Source organism: Urocitellus parryii, chromosome 9, assembly GCF_045843805.1.
Source record: "Urocitellus parryii isolate mUroPar1 chromosome 9, mUroPar1.hap1, whole genome shotgun sequence".
Taxonomy (NCBI): Eukaryota; Metazoa; Chordata; class Mammalia; order Rodentia; family Sciuridae; genus Urocitellus; species Urocitellus parryii.
Window position 1 is genome coordinate 6,731,128 of NC_135539.1, and position 5,684 is coordinate 6,736,811.

General features: G+C 50.3%; 1 long non-coding RNA gene across 1 annotated transcript; it reads right to left on the reverse strand.

Annotated features, from left to right (window-relative positions):
• Positions 1 to 365: 365 nt before the first annotated feature.
• On the reverse strand, positions 366 to 2,924 carry LOC113180535 (uncharacterized). Its single transcript, XR_003300482.2, has 4 exons — positions 2,842 to 2,924; positions 1,477 to 1,522; positions 735 to 848; positions 366 to 529 (listed from the first exon to the last, which is right to left on the reverse strand). It is a non-coding gene; the product is annotated as an uncharacterized LOC113180535 (long non-coding RNA).
• Positions 2,925 to 5,684: the final 2,760 nt, after the last annotated feature.

The window sequence follows — 5,684 nt, forward strand, 5'->3', positions numbered from 1 at the left end:
ACTGATCAACCAAGGCCGCCCTAGAACTGTCCTATGAGCCCTGTAGGACTCATAGGACAGAGCTCTCACTTTCAGGCCAAGGGCAGCAGAAAAGAGAAAACCTCAGGGACCCCACCTGGTTATGATCTGTGGCCCATTTTCCAGCCTGAGGAGGCCCATGGTGTGAAGCCTGGGGATTGGGGGGCCCAAAGACAGTCTACCTGATCTGATGGCCCAGGCCAGGCAGCTTCAGTGCAGGGCCAGGTGAGGACTGGTGGATGGCAGAGGGTGCCATGGTGGTGGGTTTGAAGCTGGGTCTCAAAGGATCCAGAATTGTGGAATTCGGAACCTGCTTCTAGAAGACAGTCAGGCACACAGTTGGAGCTCAATCATGTTTAATCATTTAAAGTTTACATTGTTCACTCTTAAAATTTGAAAAGTGTAAAATAGCACGTCACTACACCACATTCCAGAGATGGGGTGCTATCCTTCCACCGGTGCCTGGACAGGATTTCTATCAATTTATTTTAATCAGCTCCTTTGTCTTCGCCTAGAAGAGAGAGAGAGCTCAGCAGAGCCCCATGAGGCGGGCAAGGGAGACCAGCTGGCAGGACTAGGCTTCAAGGGCCATGGAGGGGCTACATCCTTCTCCCAGACCCTACCTGAGCCTCCCCCTTGGTCACGTGCTCTGCTGCCTCCCATGCCACCCTAGCCCAGGCCCACGTGCCATCAGGCAAGAGGCTGCCCATTCTGACCTGCTTTATGGCACAATAGGTGAAGCCAAAAACTAGAGTGACCACCAGCACAGCCCCGATGAGACACGCCATGGTCCCACCACACGTCAGATTCACAGACGCACCGAACATGTTCTGGACAGGGGAAGAATGGGTCAGCTGACCTAAGTGACCCTGTGTCCACCCTACATATTCAAGACATGGAGGGGACTATGGGCTCAGGTCCCGGAGGACACTAGGGTAAGACCAGTGAAAAATACAGTGATGTAGAGATGACCCCACTCCACCTTGCTCAATGGGAAGAATAGGGCCCTACTCTTCTCCTTCTCTGCAGTGACTAGCTGGTGGCCTCAGGAAAGTGACTTAGCCTTTCTAAGCCCAACCTCCTACAGTTCCTGGAGATCCCACCCTCCACCCCTGGGCTGGCAGGAACCTGGGAGACATATGGAGGCACTCAGAGCAGGCCTGGCTGGTGAGAAATCTCACAATGAGGGCTGACATGCTACAGAGGGGTTCAAGGCTTGGGTGTCCAAGGTCCCTCTGATGCCCCATCACTGCCTCTCCAGGCCTGGGAATGAAGGTTGAGGGCTCCTTTGGGTTTCCTGAGAGCTTTCAGGGCTGTGGCTTGGGACACCCTCAACTCAGGAGTCTTGGGGTCTGAGTCATCCTGGGTCTACCCAAGTAACTAAGGAAGTGACCAGGTCCCGCTCCTGTCTTCAGGAGCGAGTGGCTGGCCATCATGAGACCAGTCTTTGACTCTTACCACAGATAGGGATATCCAGGATCCGAGTTCCATCTTCTTTGTAAGCCTGAAAGAATTCAACCATCTGGGAGAAAGCCCATGTCATGTTCTGTCACTCACTCCATCTTCTTGGGAGCCCTGGAGCCCCAGACCATGGCAGATCCAAACTCACCAGAACCATACTTGGACAAGAGGCAGAGTGGGCTGCCCAGGACTCCTGGGCTGTCCCAACCAAGCCTCCTTGTGTCTGGAGCATTCCCTGGGCCTCAGATCTGTGAAGGATCAAGGCCTCTGCAGGCCTGGGGGAAAGTACTCAAGGGCCCTTCAGGGCTGAGTGTGAGGGCCATTGCCTCCTGAACTCCCCAGCCCAGGATCCCCTCCACCAGCCTCAGTGCACTGGGGTGGTCATAGAAGCTACTCTCCACCTACCTCTCCCTACATCCTTCCCTCTGCCCCACCCTGTAGCTTCCAGCATAGGTCCTGAGAAAAAGCTGCAGAAGGTTGGAGCAGAGAAGGGAACCCAGCTGTCTCCAGCCTCAAGTTGCTAGTGGGGCAGGTTGAGGCCAACCGCTGCCATTTCTTCTTCAAGCTACAACCCTGTCTGGATTCTCCCAAGGCCTTTGCAAATTGAGATGGCGACAGCTTCCCTTGGTGTCAGCCCCTGAGGCCTCCTGGCTTCTCATCTTGACTCACCTTGGAAAACATTCCGTCCTCTGGGAAGGAGCCCCCTCACTGCTCCCCTTTCTGAAACCCGCCCCCTTCTGCCTGAACACTGAGCACCCAGGGATTGATCCCTCACCTCTTCCTCTGCTCCTTGGGTACTCGACGTCACCCAGCAGCCCAGTGCTTGTTCCTAGCCCATTTACTCTGCTGTCCTGGCTCCCCCACCTCACTGTTCCCACAGAGCCATGGGTCCTGGGAACCTGCAGTAGCACAAGCCTGAGCGGGCCTGTGCTTGGGTGGGGCAGTACAGCCAGAAGCTGGGCCACCCTGGGGTAGGTGTGGAGGAAGAGGCAGCCCTGGTCTTCAACCCACCCTCTGCCACTTCCTCCCCAGTACCCCTGCCTCAGCCCCCCCATTTCTAACCTTCCACAGCCTTGACACCCCATGGCCCTGTTGTCCTTTTAGAAGAAAAGGTCTGACTCTTACCTGCAAAGAGGGCCCCTGCTCCACCTGGGCCTCCTGTTAACTGAGAACCCTTTCTGGCCTTTACCACCCCTCCCCAGAGACCTTTTGGCTTCCCAGACTAACCCCTTGCCCTTACCAATAACGAGGGACTCCCAAACTCAAAAATGAGCCACCCGGGGGACTCCCACTCCTGGTAATGAGCTTCTTGAGGGACTCCCACCCCTGGGGGGGGTCTCCCTCCTCCTTCCTTGCCCTTACCTTGCTGAAGAGAGTAATCCGCTCAGTTGCAAAATATTTTGTGTCTCAGACTGGGAACTCAAAACCAGAGCTGAGCTGCTGGCCCCACCCTATTTCCTCTTTTCTGAATTGACTCATTAAAATGATGATGGTTTATCTGAAATCATGTGACACAGATTGGCTCTGTGAAGGCTCTGGGCCAGAGGCCCCAACGAACTTCCTCTACCTGCCCTCATGCCCCATCCTAAATGAGCCTGCCACCCAAACTCCTCCCATGATCTGGTCCAGCTAAACACTATGAAACCCAGACCTTGTTAGAGCCCATAGTCTTTTCCCTCTCAAAAATGTGCCCCTCTGTTGCTTAATAAAGCATCACTGATCCATTGAAATCTGTCTCCACTTCTTTTTCTTTTTGTATTCCCTTTCATGTGCTTTCATTTGGTTCTAAACTCAAGAATGGAGTTCAGGACTCTTTACCCTTCACTGTCCTAAAGAACCTCTACCACTTTTCCACATTTCCCTCTCTCTCTGCCTTATACTCAAAGAAGGAATCCCTTCATGAATCCTGGGCTAGATTTTTGCTGCCTTACTGCTGTGTGGGTAGAGCAAGGACCTACATAGGGTCTTTCATTGATATTAGAAGCATCTTTCTCCAACCTATCCAATCTAATTCCTTCCCTCCCTCATGTATTCAGACCTCCGGATCAGAGGCTGATTTCTGCCATTTTGTTCCTGCCTGCAACACTGGCCTTCTAGTTCTTCGGAGAGATAAGATCCCTTCCAGTCTCTTGCTGAGATGCCCTGACTGAGACCTTGCTTTTTGGTTCATCTGGACCCTGGGTGTCCTCTACCAATGGGATTGCAGGAAGGGACACCCTGTCATTCTCTAGTGGAACTCTAAGTGCATAAAACTGCTGCAAATCCTGGGCTCAGGGCCTCTCAGTTCTTCCCTCTCCTCCTCCATCAATTGCCAAGGTGACCTGCCTCCAGGGAATTGTTCTTCCCTTCAAGGAGCTGTAGGAGAGTTTAATGAAGTACCTCCTGGGTAGCTCCTTTCCTACCCATTTGGACAGACACAGAGGCACCCCTGGAAAGCTTCTTGCCCACCTTTGGCCCACCTTTTGGTCAGTAATCTTGTAGGTAGGATGGGGGGAGTAGAAAACCTGCTAAATGTTGTATATAATAATTCTATCAAATGGTTCCAGTGTAATGACCCCCACATGCTTTCTTTTCCAAGAAGCCATTTACCTGCAGCCTAGCCTGGCCTCTGAGGACAGGATATGTCACATTCCTTAGCAAGTTTCTACCTGTTCACTATAGGAGAATGCAGGCCCAAAATAATGTTGATAACAGGAACTCAAGTTTTCCTGAGGGAGGAGACTTTTGTGACCTGAAATTCCAGGAGGTTCTCAAGATAGAGCTTCCCTAGCTTTAAAATTAGACTATTTTCTAGACTCTCATAATACACATTGTTTCTCTGTACTCCCCACTCTGGCAGGAAAAAGACCAGAAAATCTGGCCTTTAATTAGAGTAAAACTACCCCTCAGCTCTCTGTCGTAGTTCAGGAACACAAATTGTTTTTTTTCTCTTGTGGAGATGTCACCCAAAACTCCAGTAGGCTTGCCTCCCACTTCAAATTGAGGAGTGTAATATGAAATCATGGTCCTGTGAGTATGAGGACCCAAAAGGACAAAGGGAACATGTAAGAAATTTTAAGGGCACAACTAGCTGACAAATGTCGTTCCTCAATTAAAATAGTTATCAATCTGAATGAGGCTCCAGCCAGAGGTCATGGAAGAAAGGGCAGAAACTACTGACCCCTAGAGTCTCTGGGTTTAGGGAGCTGTCTCCTAGCCAAAGAGACAGTTTTCTTGGCACTGGTGCCTATGTCTCTTTAAAAAAAAATCTTTTTTTTCAGAGGGGATTCTCATCCTCAAAAGTTATAGTAGAGGATGGCATAATCACAGTTGAGATAAAGTGTAGGGCACGTCACATCAGAGAAATAGAAACCTACGATGGAGAAAAGGAAACCTAACTTGCAGACTGATGCTCACTTCCTGGTCTTGGGGCAGCACATGGCTAAGATGGCGCCTGGCGATCAGCCAGAAGGCATTACCGTGGGTTGTGACAAAAAATCGGACCACCTCTAGGATAGGCTCAGAACCCTTCTGTCCTTGTCCTCGTGGACAGCTCCTGTCTCCCCTTCCTGCCTGTAGGATGGGTGCACACGTGAACTCTCCCCACCCTGCTGACCTTTACCCTGATGGCTCCTGTGCCTTATATTAGCTGTGTGTGTTTCCTCAATAAATGAGCTCCAGTCTTGACTGGTCTGCCTGATGCGTCTGATCCATCTTCCTGCAAGGGAGAGCTGGGTGCGGGCGAACCCCGACAATAAAGGAAATGCCTAATAATTTTCTGCATCCAACCTGGTCTAACTACCAACTGCTAAAAACAAACAAACAACAACAACAAAAAAATGATTAAAATGCCCTATGGAGAGGTTGCTCAAAACATCAGCTTTGGGGCTGGGGTTGTGGCTCAGTGACAGAGTGCTCGCTTAGCACATGTGAGACACTGGGTTCAAACCTTAGCACCACATAAAAATGAAATAAAGATATTGTGTCCACTGACAACTAAAAAATAAATATTTAAACAACAACAACAACAACAAAACCCAGCAGCTTCACTTAGTTTTTGCTATCTCTATCTCACCAAGGCTTGCATTGAAAAGTAAATTGTAGAGGTCTGCAGGAAAAAAAAAATGTCACTTTTAAATGCCAGCCCCCACCTTTCTGACCCAATCATTTGTTATTTATATGGTGGGACCAAATGGCTGGCTATCTTACCGTGCTGCTTTTTTTTT